This window comes from Myodes glareolus, chromosome 26, assembly GCF_982192425.1.
Source record: "Myodes glareolus chromosome 26, mMyoGla1.1, whole genome shotgun sequence".
Taxonomy (NCBI): domain Eukaryota; kingdom Metazoa; phylum Chordata; class Mammalia; order Rodentia; family Cricetidae; genus Myodes; species Myodes glareolus.
Window position 1 is genome coordinate 28,916,782 of NC_142051.1, and position 9,068 is coordinate 28,925,849.

At 35.7% G+C, this 9,068-nt stretch overlaps 1 protein-coding gene across 4 annotated transcripts in view; it reads right to left on the minus strand.

The window, feature by feature from the left end:
- Positions 1-3,994, minus strand: part of Mgat4c (MGAT4 family member C) — a 575,343-nt gene extending 571,349 nt beyond the window's left edge. For all 4 annotated transcript variants that reach the window (XM_085683482.2, XM_085683479.2, XM_085683477.2 and 1 more), the window contains exon 1: positions 3,681-3,994. The gene's annotated coding sequence lies outside the window, so the exon portion shown is untranslated. The remainder of the gene's footprint in view (positions 1-3,680) is intronic.
- Between the last annotated feature and the right edge of the window lie 5,074 nt (positions 3,995-9,068).

A 9,068-nucleotide genomic window follows, 5' to 3' on the forward strand; every position in this document is an offset into this window, starting at 1 on the left:
TTCTAGGAAGAGTGAGAGACTGTGGAACACTCAGCGATAAGTGGGATGTCCCTGCTAAATCTGCCCCCCCAAGGCCCAGAGACCATTGTGGTAGAGGAGGCAGAAAGAACGTAAGAGCCAGAGGGAATGAAGGACACCAACAAAGCCAGATCCTGTAAATAAATCAAGGGATGAAATCTCATCAACACTGGGCAGCACATATAGGGTCTGAACCGGTCCAAATGTGTTCCTCTTCATAAGTATATGCCTTCCAGTATAGTGTATTTATGGGATTCCCCAGTGTGCGAAAATGAGTCTCTTGTTCTTCTGTCTCTCTTCTACTTTTTCCCTCTATTCTTCTGTGTTATTTCATTTTACTTATCTATTATTTTGCTATTATCCCTTGGAAGCCCGTTTTCAAATGATAGAGAGAAAAGGAGTGGATCCTATTGGGAAGAGAGGTGGGAGGCAGTGGGAGGAGTGGAGGGAAAGGACGCCATAATCAGAAGAAAGAAATCTTTTTTCATTAAAAGAAACAATGAGTATTTATGGTGCCATCAGGCCAGATGTTGAGGTTTATTTTAACTACTGTCCTCATGTATTTACTTTGCTCCTTGAGGGGAGGTTTTATATGCTTGAACTCCTCTGAGCAGTTGGAATGTGAGGTCATCTCTCTAGTAGGGATAATAACAAAATAAAATGCAAATAAGGGGGTTGAAGGGTAAAGACTAATGAGTAAGAGGATTTATTGGCTTCCATTGTTATGTCCTTTGGGAAGAGCTACAAAAGAGATGACATACATTTATGTCGGTTTCCCTTGCTAAGTTATGACTGGTAATTAAGATATTTGATATCTATATAAAATATACCCACTGGTTTCTAAAACTAATCATTTTTTCTGAATTTATATTTCAATGCATAATATTTTTGGTGTATCTACAAGTAATTTATTACCAAATGGTAAAACACTATTAAAGTTTGATTTCTTATTAAATATGATTATGATATTACAAACCAAGCCAACAGACATGCATTAATGAAAAACATGGAGCGCCAAAGTAGTTTCATTTGGAACATTATGTTTCTTACTTGAAAGGTTATGATATAACTGCCTTTGAGATGGGTATCATTTATTCAGTATTCATTGTGCTTGAATTGCTTGATACTTGAGAATGTGATCTCTCTAAACCAATTTGGTCAGAGAAGATATCATTGTTCCAGTCACAAAATAACAGGTACATAGAGTTCAGGGAACTTACATAAACTTGCCTACTGCATCTAATGCTATTTCTCTTACCCTCAGTCCAATGTTCTGTCCATTATGCTATTTAACATATGGCATGAAGTAAAACGAATATTTGAAGGCAACCAGATAATCTGCATGAGTCCCCGATAAAGATAAATTGAAGTCACAGACTGAATATTACACATTTAATACATCATGTGTACAGAAGAGGCCACTAGGAAAGCCAGGTTTAATTTCCTCATTTTCTGTGTACCAATTAGAGGCCCTGAAATATTAATAAACTGTTTGATTTAGGAGGCGATAACATTACATGGTTTCCTACTACATGTTGCTCAGAAGCAGCAAGCACATCACAAGCACTCAATAAATGTTAATGTTATTTAGTGGCAAATAATAAAATGAAATTACAGTAATATATTTAGCAATGAACTCACCATAAGATGAAATAAAATAACTTTTAGTACTAGAACAAGAAGCTGAGCCAATTTAAATAGCTGGGTAAGTAAATGCATCCTAGGGGAAGGCCGAGGAGATGGCAAGAGTGTAAACAAAGGTTAATATGAGGCCAGAGTGATAAGAATTTTCATTGCAATTTGATAGGTAGAGCTATTTTCAAATTTGTTCAATTCATAGAATGTTCTACTGTAAATTTATAACTTATTGTTTACCTAACATCATATCTTCCTTTTGCTCCAAACTGACCCAACTACGTTTGATATTGGTCCCCTTCTACAACACCTAAATGCATTCCCTAAAATAACATTGCTAGTGTTGTTTGGAACAGAGACTGAATTTTCTAAAAATTTCAATGATTTAAAGGAAATGGACACACCTCGTCCAGTAGTTTTCTTACACTATTGATTGAGAAGGATCTGAGACAAGAGGCATGCGAGGACTGGGTGTTCCTGTGTGGATTTGAATTGGAGAGTTTCATTATTGGTGGAGAAGCCAGACTGGGAACAAGTGGGAAAAGAGGTTTCACAAAAGAGAACAGCTTGCCAAATGAAAGTGTCCTTAGGAAAGCCTCAATTTCAGCTCATATTATTCAATTCCTTGTATGATTCAAGGGAGACAGCACTTGAAAGTAGAGTTTGAGGACTCTATTCTCTTTACTCTCTTCTATTTTTCTTCTCTTTTGCCCTTTACAATTCCTCTGAGGCTCAGAGTAATACACTCACAGTGACTGTTTGTGGGACCCACTCCTTCAGTGTCTCTCTCGTTTCTTTTTTTCCTAACACTCTCTCCAATGCTACAAAGAATGTAGAACATTTACTAAGTGCCCTTGCAAAGCTCAGCCCCCATTTCCTCTTCTAAGTCTGTGATTAACCCACAGAGAGGTGGGCAAACTCTGCGTTCCGGTCCAAACAGAGCAGCTGGTACCCTGCACTCCACACCAACGAAACCTGCAATTCCATTGAGTCTAAGAGTCATTTCTCACCATGGAAAAGTACCAGCAACGCAGGAGGTTTCACTGAGCCCATTCACACAGTCATCAAAAGCCCTTAACGCTGTAGCTTTAAAGATGTCCTCTTGTTTTATAAACTCTGTGTTTGTCCTGGGCTTGCATTCTACCTAGAACCCCCATTCTTTTCTGATGGAGAACATGGGGCCATAATTTACACATCCACCTTTAACTTTTAGAAAACACAGAGAGAAGTCATCCTTTCCAGTGGCAATAGATCAGAGTAAAATAAGGCACATTGTAATTAGGATAAAGATGTTTTATCCCCTTTTGTTAGCTCAGCTACTGTTCAGAAGTTTGTCAGCTTTGAACATTGTACTTTACTTAATGCTTTACCACCAAAGGGAATATGGTAACATTATTTGTCTGGAAAACTTAAATAAATCTTACAATATAATTCACTTGCAGGGTAGTAATTAATTTTATACAATTTATTCAAACCCACAAATATAGATCAGCAACACAAACAACATGCCCCCTTATCATTTCTCAGAAATTCTTATACTGGAGTTTGTCAAAATTAAGTAATTCCATCATTCCTATATCTGCATAAGCATTCGTGACAAACAGCACATTTAATGACAGCATTTGATAGAAAGTATTTGCCAAGAAAGAGAGAAAATGTTATGACTATTCCAAAATACGCAGGCTGGAGCAAGTTTTCAAAGTATGTATTTCCCTTCATTATTGGCTGCAGCCACAAAAGGAAACCCCTCTAGAGAATTAATATGAACTTATTATAATGCAGCCTGCAGCACGGATTTGTTTTGGTTTTGCCTGTTTTGTGCTGACACTGCAGCTCAAAGTCTATATACTCATCTTAATAAAGAAATCCAATTATTTCACAGACAAACATGCAGCAATAAAGTGCCATTAGTCAGTCAATACTGACTCCTTAACATCTTTCTCTGTTTACAGGTTTGTATTCCCAGCTCATTAGCTTATTACTTGACAAATAGGAGAGGGTAATGAATTGAGAAAATAACTACGTACCTTCAGAGAAAACCTGCCCGATAACAATAATCCATTAGGAACCTGGCAATATCCTCTGATCTATTGCCCGCAAAGCTCTGACTGGATGAAGAGTTTCGTTCCCTGGGCTCAGCTCTCCAGAAGAAAATCAGCACAATTTAAATATTTCTTGGAATGTGACAGCTCTCTAGATCCCCGGCTGCAGTCTCTTCCCCAGGGAAGGCAATCTGGTGTTCCTGTGTGCACAGAGCAGTGAAGATGAATTGAAAACGCTTGAGATAAATTAGGAAGGGCTAAGTTAAAACTGTCTGTGTTCCAGACTCTCATCTGCAGTCTGCAAGCCTGTTTTTCTGTGAAAAAGCTAGATGGCAGGCTGCCTCAGTAAGTTCTTCTCAAGCGACAGCGAGCATTTTCAATGGAGAAAAATTCTCCCATTATCTAAGCTAATGTGACTGCTGCTAAATCTAGTATTTTAAAGTGTCTACTGGCACGGAATTTATGTGCACTATTTCCTTCCTTCAGACTACACTATAGAATCCACACCATCAAGATATGCACAGTTCTGTGTGATAAAACCAAAGTTTTTAGTTAAAAAGAATTCCTATTTTGTTCTATTTCCATGATCATTTATCTATTATAAATTTATTCTTTTATTTGGATGAATTTTACTATCTTTTATAATATACAGATTTGTTATTTAACATTTCCTATACAATAATAAAAATGGCGTTTTTAAGGTACAATCACTTAAATGTATGCAGTTCTGCATAGAAATACATAGTTCTCAAATGACATACAAAATCAAAATGATACATAAAAATAAAAAAGGAAGAACATCTAATTCTAATAAGTTGTCAATGAAGCAAATTAAAATTTTTGTACTTAGTCCTGAACATTAAGTCATTTAAATAATATTCTAGATTTGAGACATAAAATAGAGTTCATCTGGTGTGTTATCATCAAGCAAAGCACTTAAGGATTTTTAACATGCACAGATTTCTGTGTTAGATTTGTCATATGAAAAAGAATGTAATATTTAGACAGGGCAATTAAGGGCATAGAAACTTTTGAGAGTCTGTGCACTTTTGAAAAAAAGTCCAATGCCTAAAAAACCAATCTTGTGTATGCTGTGTGTTTGTATGTGGCAATGGGTCCGATGTTTATGTAGTCTCTTGGGTCCATGCTAAGAATGGAGTTTCCCAAACAAAGGGAAAACAAAGGTAATGCAATCATCTGAAAATCAGAAAAAAGTTAGATCAAAATCCTGCTTTTAACCTGATCTACTACAGAATCAGAACTGGAGGACGGGGATTATACATTCTGGAGGATATTATGTATACAAGAAACAAAGCGTAGCTTCATACACCTCAGAAGCTCCAAGGCAAAGAAAGCACCACTACCTACCAGGCTACTAAAATATGAAACAGTTAGGGTTTCATTGAATCGTTAAGGATTTTCCTCCTGGATATAACCCGCCATACACTGATTGCATACTTTAAATATCTCTCATCTTTTCCACCCCTCATACCATCCTTCCCATAATCCATCCCATCTCATCTATTTAATGGCAAGAATCATCTACATGTCAGGAGTCACTTCCTTGATTAATTTTTAATACATGTCATTTATTACTCTTAAATATACAAATGGAACTGATATTCTAGATACCAATTTGTATATTCATTATTGCCTGGAGATGATACTCCACATTTTGACAATGATCTATCTGCCCTAGGAAGTATTACCCATTTTTATCAAAAGTCATCAAAGAGAAAGCATAGCAGAAAGCATTACGGATTTTATCTAAGCTTCTCCTACACTGGGCTTCTTCCCATAGCTCTCTACTAAAACAGGTGGTTCCAATGAAATGACAGATATTTAGACTACTAAAGTTGAACAGTAAGCAAATAAATAAAGCTTTAACATACCAGGTATGACCACACTTAGAATTCTTGTTTAGCATGAGCAATGTCCTTCATTCAATTCCTATTACCACTAAATAAATACATGAACATCTACTGTGTGCTCAAAAGGTTTCCACCAAGGGCACAGACAGTATTTCCTGAAGAAAGAACATGCTTCAAGAAATGATTCTGAAAGAATAGGTCATTGATATGCAATCGGCTGAAACTAGACAATTATCTCAGAAGACATGTAAATGAATTCAAATGAATGAAAATTAAATCATAAAAAGGCTTAACTATAAAATTATTAGAAGGAAATGCAGGGAAACTCATTTATGACATGGGTTTTGATGATGCTTTCTTTGACATGACATTCAGGTCATGAGTAAATATGTAATAACAGTCAAATCAAACCATATCAGAACCAAAGGATTGCTTATTAAAACACATGGTCTAGTGAAAAAAGAACTCACAGAAGTGGAAAAAGTATTTGACAAAATAAATGTAACAAATGAGTGTAATAGAGGAATAGTCTATGGCTAGCTCAGGTACTGCAAATAAGTTTTGAGTTCAATCTTTTGTGGGATATACGTACTACCAGGTCTAAGGCACAGGGAACATCTCAGAAGAGGAGCCAGAAGAATTAAGATGATGGGAAGAAGTGAGATGAAGTCTATCTTATGGACATAACATGTGTGATGCACTCACGGACTCAAATTTGCTGAAGTTGCCAGTACAGTTGAGTCTCTCAAAATATGGTCAAAGGTGGGGTGTTGGGATCATGGGACCTATCTGAACCCTCTCTTGGGATCACATGGTTGAAGAAGGCTCTTGTGGGAGCAGAGAGAATATTTTCAGAGGAGAATCCAGGGTCCTCAGTTCCAGTCTCTGGTTCTGTCCATGCCTACATTAAGAGAGGGTTGATTCAACATAAAGGTTCACAAAACAAAGAGACCTGAAAGTTTGAAACGAATTTATTAGTAGAAGAGAGCATAAAACTGGGGTAAAAGGGGAATTAAAGAGGGTGAGATTGTGACCATAATAAAACATTTGTAAGTATAAAACTAAAATGCAAATTAACTCATAACTTATATAGAGAGAACTGCAGCAATCCAATGACAAAACTAAACAATCTCCTTTAAAAATATATTTAAAAGACTGGATATAAATTTCTGCAAAGAATACACATGAAAAATAATACCATTAACAAATGTTCAAAGTCATTAGCCATTATATGAAGGTGGATAAAGCTACAGTGTGATTTACTATCTCATACCTATTCAGATTGACAGCTTCATGAGTAGACTCTAATAAGTGCTGACAAGGACGCTGAAAAATAGCGTTCTTCACTAAAGTTGGGAATGTCAAATGGGGCACCTAATATGAAAAAGTCATAAGGTTGCTTCCCAAAAATAGAATTCACACACACACACATCTGGGGATATACTCAAAAGAATTGAAAGTGATTGAAATACATCATTACTATATATATTCAATTTATGTCAGCACTGTATACAGTAATCATAAAGTGGAATTAAAATAAGTTAGTCATTAAAAGTAAAAATTTATTTTTATATTTCACAGGGTCTCATTTTTTATTTGTTTTTAGTTATTTAAATAACTTTTGATCATTTTTTTACATACCAACCAGTTTCCCCTCTCTCCTTTCCTCCTGCCTACTCCCCTTTCCCATCTACCCCCTACATCCACTTCTTCTCCATATCCATCCAGAAAGGGAGAGGGCTCCCACAGACTCACAACAAACAAGACACAAAATGTTGGGGCAGGACCAAGTTTTTCCTCCCATCTAGAGGGGGCCAGGTAATTTAGTATGGGGAGCAGGTTTCTAAAAGCCAGCTAAATGCCAGGCAGAGGTACTGCTCTCAATGGTAGAATAACCTTGCAAATAGACGAAGTTACATGATTGTCACACACATGGAGAGAACCTAGGTCTGTCCCATGCAGGCTCCCTGACCGTTGTCCAGCATTTGAGTCTCCACAAGCTTAGGTCAGCTGTCATTTTAGGTTACCCTATCACGACAACCCTGGAAGATATAATCTCTCCTTCCATTCTTCCACAAGACTCTTGAAACTCAGTATAATGCTTGTCTGTGAATCTCTGCCTCTGTTTCCACTGGTTACTGGACAGTATATCTCTAACGGCAATTAGGGAAGACACTAATCTGCTTATAGTAAATGGCCAGTTCAGAAACACTCTCCACTATTGCTAGAAGTCTTATTGATCTCATACTTGTGGGTTTCTGCATTATAAATTCTTTCAGATTTAATAATCATTGCAAAAATCAAAATGGCAGTATCAAATCTTTTCAGTCAGTCACACACAAGATGAAATATCCTTGATAACTATATTGTAACTCTATAATATGTCTTCTCTATGATATTATATAACGTAATATAATATGTATAGGACATTATAAACATAAGCACTGTTTCCACTAATGAAGACTAATAATTAATCTTCAAATATCCACCAGCAGATCCAATAATGTATATACCTCCAGCACAAACAGATGTAGGAATCAACATTTGTGCTTTTTTAATTAAATCTATGAATCATCAATTTTGAAGTTTTGCAACATTATAAATCTTTTCTTATTACAGCAAATGAAAATATTATTCATCCTTATATTTAAAACCAAAGACAAACACTACAATCCCAGTTACATATTCCTGAATTGTTACTCATTTCCATGAAAAACTGAATAAACACTTTGAAAGAAATTTAAAATTAACCACATTGGAATTGACACGTGATTCAAGAAACTTTAAGTTAATTATTAGTAAGAAGCTACTCCTATTTTGAGTATTTTTTAGAGTTCCTGAACTATTTGGTTAAGTCTGTAATGAATGTCAAGCAGAGTAGGGGATATATAGTCAAAATTTATGGGACTCTTTGAACTCTATTGTATTCTCTTTGCATGTAACATAAGTTATTGAGAGACAACACTGAGATATCGATACATAGATACTTGTATTGAGTGCTTAAAATCTCAAATAAATAAACGCAAAAAGAAAACGTTGTCAATAAAACCCCAATTTAAATTGCATAGATCTGATTTTTCAAATTAATGTGCTCACATATATAATTATGAAGAACGTTTTATTTTTTTAAAGTACAAATTGATGCTTTGAACTCCTGACTTTCAAAATCACTTGTTTGATGATGAATAATAAGAATCCTTTATATTGCTAGACTACAGTAAGATGTTTAGTATATCTACACATGTGGGCTAATATCACCTCAAGTATGTTTGGAAAGCTCATGAAGGTTGTGAACTTGTGAGACATTAAAGTAATCACCATAACTCTAAAGTGACAACTACCTCAAACATTGAACTTGTCATTAAATCACAATGGACCCATTAATTTTCGCAGAATCTACTTAGGATAGTAGGATATATCTATCCTTCTAGATATCCTAGATAACCTATCTAGATACCTGTCCAATTGACAAAGTAAAGCTATCAAAGAATTACAATCCTTT